This window comes from Cupressus sempervirens, chromosome 1 (assembly GCF_028749045.1).
Source record: "Cupressus sempervirens isolate cs-2001-9-10 chromosome 1, ASM2874904v1, whole genome shotgun sequence".
Lineage (NCBI taxonomy): Eukaryota > Viridiplantae > Streptophyta > Pinopsida > Cupressales > Cupressaceae > Cupressus > Cupressus sempervirens.
Genome location: NC_143118.1, coordinates 431,971,815 through 431,994,096, shown reverse-complemented (window position 1 = coordinate 431,994,096; position 22,282 = coordinate 431,971,815). Strand labels below are relative to the sequence as shown.

Below are 22,282 nucleotides of genomic sequence, written 5' to 3'. Positions count from 1 at the left end.
GAATGCCTCTTGCCAAATTAATTTAGAATGCTCAATCATCCACTGTACATGTCACAGGGTATGAAAGGCTAAAATAATATACATATGTAAAAATAGAAATACATCATCCTCCTCGGATCCATGATACAAATACAAATAAATAAATGAAACCATCCACCATACGTAACATCATGAGCCACCAATCAGATCATCGGTACTATCGTAATAGGGATGTCACGACTAAATATACTACAACATAAGCATAAGGAAATTTAACATGCTAATCATTAATATAAGTAAATGCATCAGTAAATAACATCATCTAAACATGATACACAAGCATCCCAAGAAGCTCTAGCCACGGTGACTACAGACAGATCTCAATGGTAAGAGTGAAAAAGCACTACCACCTAACCACATGGAACCTAAATGGCCCACTCCCACCGTGCTGAGGAGATAGTCTCAAGTCCCGAATAGGATATCAAACCACATGACATAAGTACTCTCTAAGTCCAAGAAATCCTAAAAGTATACTAATTCAAAGGTTCCAACATAGTTTGACATCTAGACCCAAAGGCACACAAAGACATGTAGGAAACCTACTATGTAAGCAGGCAAGTGTCATCGCATGAATCATGTAGAAGTTACCGTAGCAATTAGCTTAGGACTCCAAGGTCCCTAGTAATCCCTATGTGGCCACTAGTATCCTCTCATATTGACAAGGCATACTATAGAATGCAAGGTCGCAACCAAGCGTTCTCTCTACTCCCATCCTGGTCTGTACTAGCACTCGAGGCATGAGCGAGAACATAAAATTATCTTATTAGGTTCATTTTAATCCCCATTTAGTGTAATACTTTCACTTATTAAAACAACTTACAATGAGTTACCCTAGCAACCACTTAGGGCTCTGACCCCCATTACAAGCCACTTCCCGATACTACATGCAAATAACCTACCCTAGGCTCATAACATCACAAATCAAGAATCATATAAATACCACCTCAGTCATGTACAAGTGACTGGAAAGCATCAAAAGATAATCCACAATAATCACACCAGTTCTTTACGAGCAATTGGAAAGCATCAAAGATAACTCACAATATCCATCGGTTCTCAACGAGCAACCAGAAACGATACCAAGATAAATCACAATACCCATCGGTTCTCAATGAGCAACCTGAAAGTATCCCAAAATAATACTGATCAAAGACTCCAAAATGATCAAGTCAAAACATGTCACAACATGACATCATCAAGAACAAACCATTCAAAACACCTTAATCCTTTCAAAGCAACTGGAAAGAAATCTAAATATAACTGATCGAAGACTCAAAAATGGTTAAGTTAGGTATCTCATAAACATACACCTCAGCTTCACACAAGGAAACTGGAAAGCAATAACAATCAATAATCCACACACATCATAGAGCATGTCATCGCATTACCATGGTTGACTTTTAAAAAGATTGAGACCCAAAACATAATAATATCACAATCACACAACCCCCAAGCCTCTGGTAACAACCTGAATTGGTCAACACCTAATCAACCCCAAAGCCCCCAAAGCATAGACAGTACATAGAAAACAGAGCAGTCTCATGGTTTGGTTTATTTTGAAAATATAGAGTTGAGTTAAACAATAAGGTTTCAATTTTTCGTTCAATGTAAGTTTCAAGTAAATAAGTCTCATAGTTCACCCTTACAATTAACCCATTCTTATCTTTAAATAATTTGTGCAATTACCCCTATTCGATTTAGATTGATTTCCTAAAAAGATCTAAGGGCAAGTTATTTATTTATCTCATTAAGATAAGTGATTGCAATCTAAATAATATTATAATAAATCTACAATTTTCATTTAACTATATTCATCATTAATTAAATTTAATTAAACTAATTTTTAATTAAATTTATTAATGATTATCAAACTAAATACTTATAAATTAATATCTCAACAATTGTCAGTTATTAATAATTAATAAAATATCAATAATTTTATTAATTAAAGATTAACTATATTAAATGCATTATTATTTAAATTAATAAATAATAAAACTTATTAATAAAACTCTTTATTTATTTATATTCATTAATTATTAATTAATTTAATAATATTAAAATCATACTTTTAAAATTATTAAATAATAATAATTTAAATTTACATTAAACTTTTAATTAAATTATGTTTAAACTATATTTAAATTTTAATTAAATTAAATTTTTTAATAAACTAATTTTTAAATAATATTAACTATGTTAAAAGTAAAACCATAACAAAAAGAAGACATGCGTTTTAAAAACTGGCAGCCCCTACTACCGTGGTAGCTTTGCTACCCTACCGTGTGAGCCTTAGTGGACGTCAAAATTTAAAAGGGAAGGAGAAAGGTGGGTGGGTGGGGGTGAGGGGGAGGGGTGGTGGCCCCCGCCCACCCAAATATATATTAAATTTTTTTAAAATCAAACTTTTGAAACCCCTCCTCAATGCGTATAACATATACATTTTTTTAAAAAAATTTATTTTTATGTTGAATAAAATTCTTCTTACAAAAAACTAACAATATTTTAAATAAATGATTTTTATTTATTTATTATTATTTTTATAAACATTTACAAATATAGACTAATAGAGAAAATATCATTAACCATGCAAAATTTTCCAACTTAGAATTTTCTTTATCCAATTTCAAACCCTACCCAGATTAAATTTCTCAATTCCATTTTAATTCAAACCTAGATTCCGATTTAATACTAATTTCTTTCAATTGTAGAACAAGGTTTTCTAAATAGTTTTTTCAATCTGGGTTTATAGATGGAATCGAATAGCAAAAGATTTAGAACAAAAGGTGGCAAGATTCATACAATGAAATTGGAGAAAACAAATTTCTACAAGCACGAAGTAGACATAATATATTGAATTACATAATTCCCTTAGTGATCAAAACATAAGATCCTACCTAAGCCTGATGCTAATACACAATCACCCAAAAATTGTGAGAGAATTTGCTTCCATCCAAAAACTTCTCTCTAAAACTTTCCCCAAAAATCTCCTTCCAAAATTCAATTCCAAAAATTCATGTCCAAAATTCTTCTCCCTCGAAAATGAACCCCCAAATTGAGATAAAGAGTTCTCTACTTAAATTAGGGCACTAATTGTACGTTCACTCAGGAGAACTCCAAGTTCACCACCCTTAACTCAATATTAACTTTTATTTATATTTCTTTTATCTTGCATTAATCTTTTTCATGCGCGCTTATGAATTATTAAATAACTTTATCCAATTTCCACTTGACTTTGCTTTCAATTAATTTATTAACTTTTAAAATCATGCATGCATTATGTGATTAAAATATCTTTTAAAATTCACTTGTTTTATCTTTTTAATTAATTTCTTATATTTTCAACTCATGCATACATCATGCGAACTTAAAACTTTTATTAAATTAATATCTTTTCACTTTTTAATTTATTTTCGAAACTTAATTGATAAAATATTTATAAACTTAAATAATAATAATATTTAGCATTTATTAAAAAATGAACTCTAAATATATTATTATTAAATTAAATAAATGTTATCACATTCAAAAATTATTCTTATAACTTTTATCCTCATATTTAATTCTCTTATTTAATTAATTTCTCAATTAATTAAATATAATTAAATATTAAAATATCATAATAATTTTTTATTAAATTAAATCATTAATTTAATCTTTTAATTAGACTTAATTAATAGAAAATTCACCAAAAATAACATATGAAAACCCATCAAAGAAAAACACATACAAAATCAAACTAAAGGGTTATAATCACGAATTAACATCATCCGACGCATTCAGAGGGTACTCGACTTAGATACTTGTCCTAATTTTCAATTAGGACAAATGGCTTAAAGGTTTAGGATTTGGACTCAAGAATTTATCTCCCCTCTCTTGCCATTGAGATAATGTGATAGGGTACGCTCATCTTGGTAATTTAGGGAAGTTGATACCCGATACTTGCGACCTGCATAAAATCCACGCATGTACAAACACAATATTCTAAGCTAAATAGGCAATGGCAAGAAGTGATGCATTGTGTAGATCCCGACTAGTAGGTGACTATGACTCCCTTCCTTAACCACATCAGAAACACCATACATAAAGAAAATAAAAATGCATACCATACACATGTAGTATGGGGTAAGTATTCATAAGAAAACACATTTGATAATAAGCCATCTAACTAATCATCATTAATAACTGAAATCACTAAGTAATCATCATGCATACATGAAATATAGAGTACCAAGTAATCTCATCATATAATAAACTGGATGAAAAACAATATTTGATAATCTCAAAACAATGCTACTAATCATAAGCATAAAAATGGCCTAAAAGAGTTTGGCAATGATAGTAGAAATACGAACTAGGGGTAGGCACTACATCTAATCAACAAGTCACTTATAATCAAGCTCCTCCTTCAAGAAGATATCAATGTTTCGACATACCCAAGGAGTATACACCTATTAGGGTGTCTTATGAGAGTGATTTACAAACCCTGTTGGTTGATGAACTCATTATAATCCTTGAGGCCAAACCCTATGAACCACAAGTTAAACCAAAGTGGTGGAGTGACAAGCATTTTTGTGCCTATTACCAGAACAAGGGGTACTTAACAAACAATTGTTTTGCTCTTAAAGGGGCCACACACAAATTAATCAAAGATGGAACTATCGAAGTAAATAACCTTAACAACAATGAAGACCATACAACCTTCAAGAACCCTTTCATAAGCCATGAAAAGGGAAAATCTTCTAGAGCTAATCAGAATGCACCTCCTCATGATAAGGTTAATTATGCTCATCACTACAATAACACCATCAACATGATCTCTGGATTTGATGATACCATAAATGTCATCATAATTAAAGATAAAAACAAGAAACAATCATCAAATGTTGTTACTTGAGGCCAAGCCTCTAAAGTCATTTTACTAGACCCTGTGACAAATTTTGATCACGTGATTACGAGTTCCTCCTTACCCAGACACAACTTAGTCAACAAGTTACTCAAGACTCCCACCCATATCTCTATTCTCAAATTATTACAAATTTCCCTCAAACATAAAGAAATCCTCACCAAATCCTTAGTGCCAAACAACCTTGATGTTAGTAGATTTCAAAACATGGTCAACAACCTTGTTTCCCCTCACTATGTATCCTTTTCTACTCAAGATGACATGTCAACCATTCATCCCCAAAACTCCCCTCACTATGTATCCTTTTCCGCTCAAGATGACATGTCAACCATTCATCTTGAGTAGAAAAGGATACACAGTGAGGGGCAACAAGGTTGCTGACCATGTTTTGAAATCTACTAACATCAAGGTCATTTGACACTAAGGCTTTGGTGAGGATTTCTTTATGCTTAAGGGAAATTTGCAACAATTCAAAAATAGAGATATGGGTGGGAGTCTTGAGTAACTAGTTGACCAAGTTATATTTGGGTATGGAGGAACTCATAGCCACATGATCAAAATTTGTCATGGGCCTTGGTAAAATGACTTTAGAGGCTCGGCCTCAGGTAACAACATTTGATGATTGTTTCTTGTTTTTATCTTTAATTATGATGACATTTATGACACCATCAAATTTGGAGATAATGTTGATGGTGTTATCGTAGTGAAGAGCATAATTAACCTTATCATGAGGAGGTGCACTCTGATTAGCTCTAGAGGATTCACCCTTCCTCGTGGGTCATGAAAGGGTTCTTGAAGGCTGTATGGTATTCATTGCTATTAAAGTTATTTACTTCGATAGTTCCATCATTAATTAATTTTTGTATGGCCCCCTTAAGGGTGAAATAATTATTTCCCTATTTCATGGTAGGCACAAAAATGCTTTTCACTCCACCACTTTGGTTTAACTTGCAGTTCATAGGGTTTGGCCTCTGGGAGTACAATGAGTTCATTGACCAAGAGGTTTTGTAAAGCACTCTCATAAGACACCCCAATAGGTGTATACTCCTTGGTTATGTTGAAAGACTAATATCTTCTTGGAGGAGGAGCTTGATTATAAGCAACTTATTGATTATATGTTAAGGGAGTTACCATGTTATGTTGATAAAATGGAGATGCATTATCTTGTTGAGGTGTGTTTGGATTGGTGTTATTGACGATAGGATATTATTGATTTGAATGGGGTTGGGTTTGTGGTTTAATATGGTTAGCTTCAACCACCCATCATTGAATGCAGTTTTGATGTTATTTCTCCACCATGACTTTTTTTTATTAGTGGACTGATCAGATGAATTGTGAGTATATGCGGAGTTATTTAAGAAACCCTTACCATCTTTTGGTAACTTAATAATGTCATTATTTATCAAGGTCTCTTCTACCTTAGTAGTATTATCTAAGGTAGTCTTAAAATCTTTAGGTCCTTGGAGCTAGAGCCAATAGTTCATTGGTTTAGAGAGACTATTGATGAAAATGTCAGTCTTCTCTTTGTCTGGGATGTCTCTATGATACTTGAAAAATGTGTGTATCTACCACTGTGGGAAGACCTTGAATGATTCTCTAGGAAGTTGTTTCATGTTACACAAATCAATCACTGTTACTTCCCTTTCAATATTATAAGAACTCTGGGCAATGAAAATATAAGCCAATTGATCAAAGGATTTAGTATTAGAGGGTAGTTTTGAGAACCACTCCATTGCTTGTCCTCCAAGGCTTCTAGGAAACATGTGCATTAGATATGCCATGTCATGAATGAAATCCATACTTAGAGTATAAAATTGTCTAAGATGATCTTGGGGATCCAATGTACCAAAATATTTATCGTATTGTGGTATGTGCACATTCTAAGGGAAGGGCGTAAAGGTAATGTTTTTATCAAATGGAAGAGGACACACCTTTTCAAGGCTAAATTCTATAGGTTGTGTTTTTCCTTGCTTCATTCTTTGCATTTCCAATTGGAGATCTTGTAGTTTTTGTTTGATATTATCTAAAGGTGACTCTTCTTCATCTTGTTTAAGGTTTGTTATGTCAAACTTGGATGGCAATTTTGCACCTTGTTGTGCTTATGCTAGTATGTAATGTTCTTTGTGTTTTTCAAGTATCTTGTCCATGATATCAACAAGCTTGGGATTTTGTTGAAAGTCTTCAATTTTAGTATTGATGCTCTTTTCATCCCACGTGTTGGATGAACCCATTTTGGCAAAAGGTTTTGAATTTTGGTTGAACAACAGTGACTCATGGGTAATTATATTTGATGAAAAATCTGTTGGTGTGATAGGTTCAATAAGATCCATAGATTTTGTAGGTTTGATGGTTCTATTGGCTACTTTGGCACTAACCCATATAGGTGATCTTTTTGGTTTTAAGGTTACACTAGTTTTACATAGTGACATGAGATGTGAATAGGATTCCTCTAACTCTTCTGCATTTTCACAATATGAGGGTTTCTGTTGACCATGTTTTGTTTGGAGTAATAAGCTAAGTTTGACAAGGTGTTTGGAAATGTTGATAGGGTAAGTTCACTTTTGTGAAATCAAGTAGAGAAGGGATGTGTGTCTCTAGACATTTCTAGCTTGATATGCGAAGTGAACCAATAATGACTGTTGAATTAAGAATCTCTAAAGGGAACTTATAACTTTTCTTATTTCAAAAATAATTACAGTCAATCTTAGGATCTCTCAATCTTGGAATATATTAATGAGTAAAAAGGGTATTTGAATCCATTGTTTTCTTGTGTCATGTACATAGATAACATCTATTTTAGGTTTTTTTCTAGATGTACCATAGGATTGCTCAAATGCGCTATTACAATTGGTGTATACACTATTTGGCTATTCACTAGGCACTACTCTACAAAGCAAATGCATTGTGTTAATGTTCAAATGTGCTATTTTGAAGTCAGATGTGCTATAGTAGAATTTAGATGCATCACATAATGGATCAAATGCACTGTTCTAAGTAGTAAATGCACTATTCCAAGTCCTTCAATAGTGTTCTTGTTTTGAGCTTGGTTTTTGTATCACTTTGTAGTGGCATCTTTTTGAGAGGACTGTGATATGAATTGGAGTGTATTATTAAGCTTTAAGACACATCCAAGCACAATAATAGTAGAAATGACAATAAAATATAAAACTACACGTACTTAGAAAATGGAAGAAAAGGGCTACCCAACAAGGTTGTCTAGAGTTGGTGACTAGTGGGTTTTAGTTTTCAACCAACAATGTTCAAATTTATCTCTCTTGTGATAGAGAGCTTCCCGCCAATGCTAAGGAGGTTTGGTGCAATCCCTGACAGGACGACTAGAGGAAGGCTATATTTTGAACATGGGTGGCTAGCATTCAATTAGGAATGCAAGATTGGAAGGCATTCCCTCTCACTAGCCCTACTAAGTCAACTCAGGAGGTATCCTTTCTATGGCTAAGTAATCCTACCTAGTAGAAAGTAAGAAAATGGAAATCAAAAATAGGTTTGGGAATTTGATCACTCTAGGAGAGTGAGAGCATATCCCTACTGTCCTGACTTCCCAAACATAATATAAAAAGTTGTTCAATTAGAAGCCCTTATACTACAGAAGACAAGAGGCTCCTAGTTAAGATATGTGTGAGTTCTTTCCTCGTTTGATTATAACTAATCTTTACCAAAGGTTGGGCATTTTAATCAACTCTGAGAGCATAGGTCTACTCCTGTTTAGGCTAGTGAGATCAAACATTTTCATTAAACTAGGTTTTTGAACTTAGGAATGCTGCTCTTTGAATTAAAAAGGGTCAAGGTCCACTTACTTGGTTTGATGCTGGCAAAGACTAGGTGCATTTTTGAGGGTCTTCATTCCTGCCGCATGCTATCAGTAGTCTGGGAGTTCTCGTTAGCTTGGTAAAGACCTGTAAACAACCAAGAATCAAATCTGGAAGTTAGATTCAACAATTTATAACTTTTATTAGATGTGCTACAGGAATAAGAATTTGTTTTATAAGATATATCATATGCACTATTTAAACTAGTAAATGCACTACAAAAAGTGTTAAATGTGCTATATAAAGCTTTAAATATGCTACAAAATGCTTTAGATGCATTACAAAAAGATTTAAATGTGCTAAAAAATGCTTTGAATGCATTAGAATATTGTCCATAAGTGTTAAAACAAAGTTCATAAGTGTTGTAGCATCAAAGAATTGTAGATCCGGCCTTTTGTGTGTCTAGGAAGCCTTCGAGCATTTGATGTTATTGTTATAAAGCTTCTAAAATTTTGTAGAACTTGCAACCAATCATATCTACACAAGAAACCAACAAAAAATATAGATCTACAATAAAAATGGGCGATTAGACATAAATATTGAAGATCATAGAGGATTTAAGTTTGAGCCCCATGGTGGGCGCCAATTTGTACACAGTATATTTGTGTATTCATGAGACTTTAATGTAGAGTGTGGATAAAATGACAATGAACTAAACCAAACCCAAGAAATTATTATCAAAATGTAAACTCTACAAGCGTCCCATGTTTCCCTAACTACAACCACTAAGAATGCTCTCATACTAGCATCTCAGTGACAGTTCTAGAATGAGAGTATGCTTAAAATATAGACCTACAAGAATGTATGCAAGATCTATGACTAAATGCAGATTACATGCGTGTAACAACTCTAGAATATTAAATGAATATGTAATGAGCTAAACATGTGCTAAAATGATAGTAAATAATGTGAAAAGAAAGCCAAAATTCTATCAGAATGACATGAACTTGTTATAATGACAATACTAAAAGGATGATAACTCAAAATGTGCTTATAGTGCAGATGCCTAAAACTTGGGTCCCTTAGCTCTTGAATTTTACTCTTATTTATAGGATTTTAGAAGGGGTTGTAGTAATAATTAGGATTTTACCTTTGACTAGAGGATGGAGGTGATATTGAAAATATCTCATAAGGGACTAGGAAGAAGAGTCCAACAAACTTAGTTTTGAGGATAAATGAGGATTTTTCCAATTCTTTTAAATGTAAAAGGAGGATTTTCACTTTTGTGAGGATAAATGACTTTATTGATTTAATAAATGTTCTATTTATTTTCAAACTTTTTTCCTTTTCCTTTTCCTTTTTTGAATTTCATTTTATGATGTTAATTGTTTTTCTTCTCTTTTTACAATGATTTAGATCCTTTTTGATTTGGTATTTGATTGATTGATTAATTGATTTGAAAGTTTATCAATTTTCCTCTGATTTAATCCCTAATTTTCATCCTTAGATCAAAATTGTATTGTTTATGTCTTTCCAATTTTTGGGTGTCTACAAATGAATGTTTAAAGACTATGCCAAATAGATGATCCTTGGTTCTTGCTCTGTACCAATATTGACCTTTTATGTCGGTTCAATTAAGATAGACAATCTCTCCTATGAGTGCTTGGGTAAGGTATCAATCATCTCATCTGTGGGTGCCATAGTTGTATTTTCACCTTTGGATGCATTATTTCTATATTTTCTCAAGATCAGCTACAACCTGGTGGTAGTCATTAAGGCTTTGAAGTGTTGGGCCTGTCGTGACCAACATCACCATCCCACTGACTAGATCTTCCACCACTTCCCATACCTCCTCTCACCCTTGCCCCACTATGGCCATAGATTCCCCCAAATCTCCCTACATCCACATCTCCTAGCCTCTACACTAGACCTTGTGCAATAATCCTCCACGGTAGTACCACTGCTATTCGACCTCAACCTCCATATCTCCCCCATGCTCTAACTTCACCTCTAGCTCTCCCTCTGGCCCAACACCTCCCTCTACCTCTCCCTTGGCTGCCATCCTCATCCCCATCCTCTCCTCCACTCAACTGCTCATCGATACCCAGAATAGGCTCTATTAGATCTGTGTATCTCAAGAATGGATGCTCACAGAACCATTGCACATATCTCCCTCCATCCTTGCATTTGCCTCTCCATCTCTCAATGCCCATGGCTGTGGAGTATCTATCATCTAGAGAAAGGCCTCAGAAAAAGCCTCATACTCTAAGGTCAACCCCCAGGCTACCCTCTTTGATTGAACCCGAGCATAATGTGCTAATCCCTAGGGCATGCCCTGTCGCTGCCCAAACTGTCTCACAATCTACCTGAAATAGAATCTTTCTATTACTATGGGAATCTGACCAAGAAATATCTTGGGCCAAATAAATATACCATCTCATCATCATCCTTGTCCCATGGCTCAATCAATCTGTATGGCCTCCATACAATCTCATCATTGTCATCCAATATCTATCACCAATACTTTGTCTTGCCTAGGTGGGGCTGCATAATTACACCTTAAAATGTGTATACGTAAGGCATCTCCTAAGGATGTTGTCACACACATATCGGGAAAGTGATGGGTAGATGCTTCCATGTCCATAACTATAACAATATCACCCCTACTGATAGTGATGAGGCCCTAGACTATACAACTTGATGCAAATCTTGATATAAGTGGACCAATATGCAGCTACCCCATGAAAATCTTTGCCCCCATCTAACTAGACATCCCCACCCTTGTCCATCTAGCAACAAAAATCTTCCTATTAGTCTAGCCAACACTATTAGCAATGGTTCATACTCCAACATCTAGAACCATGGTACACTGTCATCACCAATGTTGTCATCTCCAAACAATCTCTGAACATAGTACCATCTATAGTCTAATTATAGTACACAAGGTCTCCTACTATTAGGATCTGTAATAATCAATATACATCCTCAAGAGTCATAGTCATCTCGCCCATGGGCATGTGGAAGGTGTTGTGGTTCAAGTGCTATTGCTCAACCACAACTATCAGTAGCCCTCTGTTCACTTAGAACTAGGGCATCTATAGAAAATAGGTGAAACCACATCTATCAATCACCTGCAGCTCCTCATTCAAAAAATTTACTACAAAGGGCCATGGATACAATCCTCACACCATGAGCTTTCACCCACACACCTGTTCATATTCAAACAATCAAATGACAATGTCAGTTTTCATCCCAAGTGATTATCATACATTAATCTACTGTCAAATATCTAGCTAGTCAGATAATGGTCTTATCTTGGACTTGTTATTTGTCCTACTCAGCATCCTAAGTTGGACATGTTTGTTTCCCTACTTTGTATCCTTAGTTGGGGTATCATTCTCTATCTATCTATCATCAGATTAATCCTAAGACATCACTTTATTACTCCTTGATTGCTATTATTTGTGTTGTTATGATAGACCACTACCTAACAGACCCATAGTCTAGCCTTTTATGTTGTTGTATGGTATATTAAGACTTCACAATCTGTTATGCTCTTCAAGTCCCCATTAGTGCCATTTTAACAAGAAAATGTGCTTCAGAACTCATTTGCACTATTTTGGAATTGTGTGTGCTATTTGAACAAATAAATGAGCTAAAGATGCATTTTCACTATTATAACACTTGCAAGCGCTATTACATACTTTGGATGTGCTTTGTAATGGGAAAGTGCTACCCAAACATTCGTATGTGCTATTCAAAAATGCATAAGTGTTATTAAACTTAAAAATGCTACTTTATGTTTCATATGCACTATAAGTTCCCTTGAATGCATTGAAATACTCATATGCATTGTTGAATGACATATATGTGCTATTCTTTTACTATATGTGCTAATTTTCTCATAAGTTAGGGTTTCGTATATGCTAATTCATCATGCAAATGCACTAAACTATTATTTGAATGCACTACAAAATTTCAAAGCTGCTAAAAGAATAGATAAAAGCACTAAAACATCTAATCTACTTTATTTACCCCAAAAATTTGTGCAAAATTTTTTAAAAAAACTACAAATTCAAAAATCTTAAAAATGGAGGATCTTGATGAAGTATTGGGGCATCGTAATTAGCTGGCACTTGTACTTGCAACCCCTCTTGAATCTATGCTCTTGTAAAGGGACCACCATCCTTGCTGGCTCAGAGCTCCAAATCACTAACAACAAAAGGGGAGTGTGAAAATGACAAGGGTATAAGGTCTTTTGACCTATTTAACCCTCTTTGGGGGCATTTATATGACCTTTTTGACTTATTTACCCAACATTATAACTTTTTGGCTTACTTTCTTGAATTGGGTTTTTTTTTAAACCAACTTGATCATCTTCATCTATCAATAATCACCTTTTGAGGAATAAAATCAAAATATTCCTATTTTGCACATTCATTTTTCTAATTTCATTTTTGAGGGGGCAATATATCCATATCAAATTGGGGCATCCAAATTTTCTAAAAAATTAAAAATGTTCTATCCTAGCCAAAATTTTAAACATCAAATCAAACTAAGGCATCCAATCAAGGATTTTAAAATATCAACATTGAATCAAACATTAAATTGTCAGTAATCAAACATCAAATCATTGACGATCAAACATCAAGTATTGATAGTCAAACATCATATTAACCGTGAAATGTCAAAATATCATTGAACAAACATTTAATCACTAGAATTTGACCTAGAATTAGAGAATCGGGACACTCTTTGAATTTGTATGCTTCATATATTAGCTCAAAGAGGGACATTTGTAGACACCCAAAATTCAAAAAGACATAAACAACACAATTTTGATCAAAGGATGTGAATTAGGGATTAAATTAGAGGGAAATTGACAGACTTTCAAATCAATCAATCAATCAAATACCAAATAAAAAAGGACCTAAATCATTGTAAAAAGAGGAGAAAAAAATTCAAATCATAAAATGAAATTCAAAAAGGGAAAAGGAAAAAGACAAAAGTTTGAAAATAAATAGAATATTTATTAAATCAATAGTCATTTATCCTCACAAAAGTGAAAATCCTCCTTTTACATTTAAAAGAATTGAAAAAATCCTCATTTATCCTCAAAATTAAGTTTGTTGGATTCTTCCTCTTGGTCCCTTATGAGATATTTTCAATTTCATCTCCATCCTCCAGTCAACGGTAAAATCATGATTCTTACCTGAACCCCTTCTAAAATCCTATAAATAAGAGAGAAATTCAAGAGCTAAGGGACCCAAGTTTTAGGCATCTGCACTACAGGCACATTCTTTATCATTCTTTTAGTATTGTCATTATAGCAAGTTCATGTCATTTTGATAGCATTTTGGCTTTCTTTTCATGTTATTTTAGTATCATTTTAGCACATGTTTAGCTCATTGCATATTCACTTAATAGCATTCTAGAGTTGTTACATGCATATAATCTGCATTTAGCCATAGATCTTGCATACATTCTTGTAGATCTATATTTTAAGCATACTCCCATTCTAGAATTATCACTGAGATGTCGATCTGGGAGTATTCTTGGTAGTTGTAGTTAGGGAAACATGGGATGCTCATAGAGTTTACATTTTGACAATGATTTCTTGGGTTTAGTTTAGTTCTTTGTCATTTTATCCTCACTTTGCATTAAAATCTCATGGATATGCGAATATACTATATACAAAGACAAACAAAATTTTGTTGTTTCCTATAACTAGATTAAATTTGAGAAAAATTAGCCATAAAATGGTTTGTCAAAAATTCAAATTTTTTATGTCATGCATTTTAGATGATTCTTTGTCGACTTGCCTATCTAATATTGACATTGGATTTTGATTACCAATCTACTATGAGGTATTGGGATTTTGTGTTAAACCAACCTTTCAACTCCTCTTCATATAAGTGTAATGATGTTATTAAATTAATGGCAATAACACTTATTAGAGAGCACAATATTGTTATAGGTTCTTTTGGGGTCCCTACATAAAACTTAATGGTCTCTGAAAAGACTTCCTCCTTTAGTCGACCTTATTTCTAAAAGAGAATCAAAACACAAGATAAAGCACTCTTGGTTCTACTACCAATAAAATAAAGGCCCTCAACTCAAAGAAAATGATGAAATGTGTTTTAACTCTTTTATACAAAATAAGGACCAAACATCATTCCACCACCAAAACAATTTTTTTCTTCTTCTTAAAGTGACACACTATTTTTTTCAAAGATGGTTTGATACTATCAGATTTCTACAATCCATATTGCATTTTTCTTTAATCTTTTGGATTAGGTTTTATAATAATTTTTAGCATCAATATTTGAAATCACACTTCGTGATTGATGCTATCTAGAAGATATAAGTAAAATATTTGTGAAGTCTACTAGGATATTGTCAATTTAACTACACTTCTAGAGGTGGATTCCTTCTAGTTCCCTCTTCATGATTTAGGATGATTTTAATATTTTGTACTTCGTCCTTTTTCTCACAATGATATAATTCATTGTTAGTTTTAGCTTTCCTGAATTATCAATGTTAATGCTTCCTATTTTTTTGTTTGTTGAACTAGGAAATAAATGCCACATTAAATTTCAAAGATATTCAATTGATTATGGTCAAATTCACATATTGTCAAAAAATTATTGGTTTGAGGATTATTAGCATTTCTAACTTTAAAACTACATTTTTTTAAGAAGTGAATTTCGAAATTAGAAAAACTTTTTTCCAAGATTTAAAAAAAATAAATATTATTATTTATCTTCACATTTCTTTGCAATTGTATTAAAAGTTCCAAATCCACAAATTCTTAAAATAATTTAAAGTTTCCAAATTCATACAATCTCAGAAGTGCAAATATATCAAGCTCTAAATTTTTGAAATTGTAAATGCTTAAAAGCCCCTGGCCCTTTCTACTATGTTTAAACCCAAACATCAAACACTTAGAAACTTTAAACTTTAGAAACTAATACAATAGATTAAAATTTTAAAACTACTAGAATGTTGAAAGAGACAAACTTACTGCCCCATGAGTATGTGCAAATCATGAAAGAGGCAAACTTTAAAAACCTCAAAATCTTTAAAATGTAACTATTGGCCAAATTTGCCTTCCTGCCAAATTGCCATTTTTTAAATTCAAATGTTAAAAGTTTGCTTCCCATTTCAAAATATTTTAATTCTAAAGGAAATATGAAATAAATAAAATTAATACCTTATATACTTCCATATTCTCCTAAGTTTACTGTTGGGCTCGTGCAACTTTTCATCCACCATCAAATCTTGCATTGATCCATGGTGAGCACTTTCTCGCTTTCTCAAAATGAATGACCTTTTAATAAAGTGGGAAAACACCTCGTTTCCATGTGGCATGTGGGTCCTATTTCCTTGTGAGACCATAGGTAAATTAAGGTTGTCAGTCAAGTTGGCATACATAAGGCTCTTGGTTGGCTGAGGTAATGACATAGGTTGTTAGTGGATCACTTGTTTCCATCCACTGTTAGATTGAAGATGATTGACGGTGGGCGTTTTCCTAGTTGGTCAAGATGCAAGGTTTTTTGTGAATGTGGGCAAGTGCCTTGTTGCCACATGGATTCTATGGACCTTTTCCTATTAGATCTATAAAGGTAAACTTTTCAGAACAATTAGGCAATTGTTAAAGCGCGTTGGCACGTGTTGGCTATTTGGGTGCATTTCATTGGTCGACATGCTAACTATGTAGTCAAGGGGCTAGTTGTGTTCTTTATCATCGGATGCAAAATGATCTACAGTTAGCGCTTCCCTTCTTTGTGAAGTTGCAAGAATTTTAGAAAATGTGGGGAAGTTACATGAGGACATGTGTCCTTGTGGGCCCTGGTAGAGAGTACCAATTTGCAATGATGGTTAGGTTGGTAGTTTCATCAGCTTTCACATTTAAGTTAGGAAGGTGGCACGGTTAGTTGGCCGATGAGGTAGTCAAACTTAAAAAGACCTTGCGAGGTGGCAAAAGGAAATAATATTACTAGTCCACATGGCTCATTTGGGTTGCAGGGCTTTGTTTGACTATTGACCTTGCTGATTTGTAAGACAAAAATGAAGGAAAATTGGGTTTTCTTGCACAATCCAATCTTTCTAATCAATCCCAACCACTCAAAGTTAATGCTACATTTTGACGATGCAATGGGCACACTTCCCACTATCTGATCATCCATTTTGAGGAGTTTTGGCATTGATTGGCTCCATTGCCATCACTTTAGGGTTTGTTCTAGCCAGGGTTTCTATTATTTTCATGTTTCTGCAAGTGTACCAAATCAAATCTATTGTTGGGACTGTATTGATTGTTCTCTAAGAATTTAGTGGTAGTGGTTATGGAGTAACCTGAATTAGAAATATCTTGGTTATGCCTGAGCTATAAAGGCAGATTTTGTGATCTTTGTAAGGGTTGATCTTTCTCTCATTCTCTAGTATTGCTTCTATGCATGCTACTATAATTTCTCATGCCTCTGAGCCATTGTAACCCTCTACTGATTCTTCTTTAGCCATTAACATAATGTGAAAAATTTCTTTTGCCTCTGGTTGATATTTCTTATCCATATTCTGCATTTGCATTATTGTATCTACTTTGGCATTTGAATGATATTAAGTGAAGTCTCTTCCTATACCATTCTTTTGTTGTCTGATCTACATGTGGTTGTTGGATTAGGCAAAGTCTAAATCTATATTCTTTGAGGTTATAACTAGCTAACTATGCATTTGTGGGTAGAGACAAGGTCAAACACTCTATTTTGGTGCATCACCCCATTAGGTTAGAGTAGGTAGATTTTCTTTCATGGATTCATTCTCCCTTTTCTTCTCCAAGTGTAATTAGGTGCATCCTAATAGTAAAGGAAGTCGGCCTTCTCCAAAGACTCAACCTCACAGTTCAAGTTCCATAGCTTGGAGGTTGTTTCCATGTTTTACAAGGTTTTCCTTAGGTTAAAAATTTGGACAAAGGTGCAAATTTTTGTGACAATAGTAACCTTTAGTATTTAATAATGCCAAGCACCAATGCCCTAAGAATGAACCTTGAACCCCCACACCATCCTAATTATTAAAACTTCAAAATTCTAAATTCTAGAAGAAGTAAACATGCTTGCAACCTAGAAAATAAATGCTAAATTTTATCTTACAACCTTAATAAACCATTGAACCTAGAAGTTCACAAGATATTAAAACTTTAAAAGGCCCTAACTATTTAAGTCTATTGAAGACCAATGTCTTGAAACCTCATTATGTAAATCTATAACAAAAATAATCCTCACCTTTGTAAACTACAAACTCCATTTCTTTGAACTCCCAATGACTCCCAATCATAATTTGAAAATCTATAAGATCCCCCTCAAAGCCTTAAAAGTTACTCAAATTTTCCAAGGTTTGACATGATTTTGTAATGTTAATATGTAAAAATTCAGAAGCAACGCCCTTAAATATCCAAATCCTTACTTATTACTCTTAAAGTATTTAAAGGTAGACTCCAAAATTACTAAAAAATAAAGTTCAAAGGTTTAGATGATACACAAAACCTTTAAAGTTTGACATAATTTTGTAATGTCAAAATGTAAAAATTCATAAACAATGCCCTTAAATATCCAAATGTATATTATTCTTAAAATATAAAGAGAACTCAATTATTAATACCTTTAAAAGCCCCAATGCACTCTAAAATATTTATAGATAAGCTTCAAATCCCAAACTCCTAAATTCAATAAGCTTAAGCTTATTAGCACTAGTTTCAAACTCTTAACCTAGACTACCAATTATAACCTTAAACCCTCAATAGAAAACCCTCTAAAATCCCAAGAGTTCAAATAATTAATTCTAAACCTCAAAACTTGGACTCTTATCCTCAAACCCCCAATGTCTATTAGTATTTCCCTTAAGCACTTAAAACCTATACAATGAATTATAAAACACTAAAATTTCAAATCTTATTTAACTGTAATCCCCTAACCTAAAACCCTCCAAAAAAATAATATAGTTACAAAAAACTTAAAAACCTCAAAACCCAATAGGTCTTAAAATTCCCTAAAACTAAAATTGAAAATCCCATGTCACCAACCTAGACTTAAAAAACCATACAAATCACTTTGAACCCTAAATTTAGTTCCTTTAATCACGAGCCCTTAACTAACATCTCTAACATAAAAGCTCATAATTATCACCCTCAAAATATCACTTGGTAAAATGCAAATATGTAAATCAATTGAATCCTAAATACATAACTAAATTAAATAACCCCCTACCACACTTCATTAAACAAATTAAACTAATACATATATTAGAACAAACTTAAAACCATAGTAAAATGCACTACCTTAGATTTTGATGCAAAAAATACAACCTATACTCATTCAAGAAATATTCAATTTCAACCCATAAGACATAAATCACGAAACCTTTCCCTAACCACTTAAGCCCAAAAATCTTAGATGTTTTAAACTATTATTCCTAACCTCCAAACACTATAGATGATGATTGTAAAATTACCATCAGCCCTTAAAGAGGAATTGAAGTGTTAGAAAAATAGAATTTTCATGTAAAGTTTTATATTATAGCTTATGCATTAGTCTAATTAGTTTTGTTTAAGGAAAAAAAGGAATTTAGTAAAGAAAATTCTTAAATTTTAGAAGTTTAAAAAAATATATTTTCTTAATAAGTAAATTAAACATGGATAACATTAAGCATGTAAATGCTTCTCCTAACTATTTTGAAAGAGCTAATCATCCATCACAAGATAGACCAACTACTACAATCTACCATAAATAGTTCAAAATACACTGTCATGGCTAATTAACAAATCGAGAGACCCCGAGAAACATTAACCAAGAAAAATATCACCAAGCATGAAGAAATTCTTATCTTGAAGTTATATCCAAATTTATTCATCTACCACTAAGAGAAATGCAACAGGTCAAGGCATATGGTTGTGGGTTGGTGAAGGTCCAACAACATCCAATCTTGAGGAATCCTCCCTTTTTGGATCTTGGTCTACATTGTAGTCTAATTCTTCATAAGAATATTTTCTTCTAATTTTATCTATCTCCTTATTATGTTTGTATTGGATCATTCAATCCAAATTCTTGTTCAAGTCATCTCCCGCTGGGTTAGTGAGACCATCTTTAATCCCCATAGTTTTCTTGAGAAATTATAGCTACATTTTCATGATGTTTTGTCTAAGGTCTAGGTAGCCTACTAGCACTCCAATCCATCAAAACAAAGAATTGACTTTATGGTCCACTATACATATTTCTCCTATGGTTTTTGCCTAGCCCTAGAATCAACAACGTCTAGAGTGTAAACTAAAACACATGTCTTACCAAGGCGAACACTTATTTATTATTTTTTTATTTTTATTTTTTTTCTAACTCTTCTCCACACTCGTCTTCATGTTATTTCAATATATTAATGCTTGCAGATGTTGCAAGCTGAAATTAAATGGTGGATTTATGTCATTGTCTTACATCTTGCAACACTTTACACTTTACATTCATTAATTATGTCAAAGGCATGTCCCTGTCTGAGATGAGTTACCTAATTTTGAGAATCAAGGGTAGGAGCTACATTATTTTGTTAGATGATGTTCAAATAATCATGTTCATTGCTTTGTCCCTAATCATTGTATTGTCAAATAGAATCTTCACGAAAAATTAATCTTTAAGAAGGAAATGCAAGCTTTCGGTACAAAATTACCTTGGACATCTCATAATAGAAATGTATCAGTCAATCAGTGGAAATGTTTGGTTGCTAAAATTTATGAACATTGGTTATGGCATAAAAGATGTTGTCACATTAACTTTGATAATATTGTGAAGATTAGTACAATGAGTGTAGTAAGAAATTTACCTAAAATTGTGAAACCCTCTACCATTGCTTGGAAAGAATGTGTAATGAAAAAATAGAAGAACTCATTGCCAAGCAATGTATTCATCATTTAAGTTGGAAATTATACATAGAGATCTATGTGGTCCTACAAGAACATGAGAATTTTTCTTGGGAGGAAGATTAGTTTCTTAGCTAAGCAATAAACATGATTTCATATCACAATCTACAATAGAAGCAGAGTATGTAGCAATAGAAATAAACTATAATCAAATTATTTAAATGAAATAAATATTGAAATACATAGGTATTGAATTTCCAAAGCCTATTGATGAGCCTATAAAATGTCATATCTATATCCATTTGTTATAACACTTTACCCCATGGTTTTAATATATTTCCAAGCCATTTCCATACATTAACTTGGTTTATGAAACATTAACTATGATTAATGATATATTGATTAACAATTGCATGTATAGCTAGTTGATGCTAGAAATGATTATTTATTGTGAAAAATGGTTAACATTGAATAATAATATTCTTGAGGTGGTCAACATGTTGTATGTGAGTTATTTGGGTTGTTCATGCAGTTGGAAAGAAGGAAAAGAAAGTTGACACTTGTCAATATTCAACAAGTGCAGGAAATAAAGAAAAAGTTAAAAGCCAATTCCAGAAAAATAGGCATATCTTGCTCAATTCTTAATGAAATTAAGAATGACTTATGGTTTTGGAAATTTAAGAAGAAGTAGCATAAACCCTTTTGAGCATTTGAGTTGGTTTGAAGCAGTTAATGAGCAACACGGATCAGAAGTTGGTTGAGGAAAAAGTGGCACGTTTTCAAGCAGCATAAAACCACTTTCAAAAAAATGACCATAACTTCCACATTTCTTAATGAAATTCAGATTTTAAAAATGATTTGGAAAGGTGAAAATGAGGAGCATAACATGGTAAAGTGGTTTGATCTAATTCGCAATAATGAAGGAGATCCATGCGTTTGAGTGGATTGCTAAAAATGTGGAACTGAAATTCAGCACACTTTGTCATTACTTTTGTAATAAGATTCTTCCTTATTTAAAAGGATGATGGGGAAACTTGTTAAGTTGTTAGAGGGTTGTTCGAGGTAGAGAGGTAGACATACATAGAGATGTAAATAGTTTAGATAATATACAGTTCCTGCAGCAACTACTATGCAGTTTCATGCAGCCATTAGTGTGTATTTAGTTTATTTTCAGCACTATTATAGTTTATGTTTTACAACGATAGAATAACTTAGAGAGTTTCATGGTGCATATATTTTGCAAACTTGTTTCAAGTATATGTCCTTGGGTTGACAATTTAAATGAACCTTCTCCATTAGAAATATAATTGCTCATTTTGGATGTCTAATTCGTGAGTTGTGTTTGTAAACCAAGTTATTGATCTAATTGGGAGGCTGACATTTTTGGAACCGCTACTGGGGACAAGTCAAGCTATGAGAGTCTCTAAGTTTTTAGCTGCTCATTGTAGTTTTAAGAATTGAGCAAGATATGCCTATTTTTTTGGAACTGGCTTTTAACTTTTTCTTTATTTCTTGCACTTACTGAATATTGACAAGTGTCAACTTTCTTTTCCTTCTTTCCAGCTACATGAACAACCCAAATAACTCACATACAATATGTTAACCACCTCAAGAATATTATTATTCAATGTTAACCATTTTTCACAATAAATCATCATTTCTAGCATCAACTAG

The 22,282-nt window shown here is 33.0% G+C and overlaps 1 long non-coding RNA gene across 1 annotated transcript in view; it reads left to right on the top strand.

Annotated features, from left to right (window-relative positions):
- Nucleotides 1–21,807, top strand: part of LOC149578125 (uncharacterized) — a 30,873-nt gene extending 9,066 nt beyond the window's left edge. The window contains exon 3 of the long non-coding RNA XR_016355524.1: nucleotides 21,141–21,807. This is a non-coding gene — a long non-coding RNA (uncharacterized LOC149578125). The remainder of the gene's footprint in view (nucleotides 1–21,140) is intronic.
- Nucleotides 21,808–22,282: the final 475 nt, after the last annotated feature.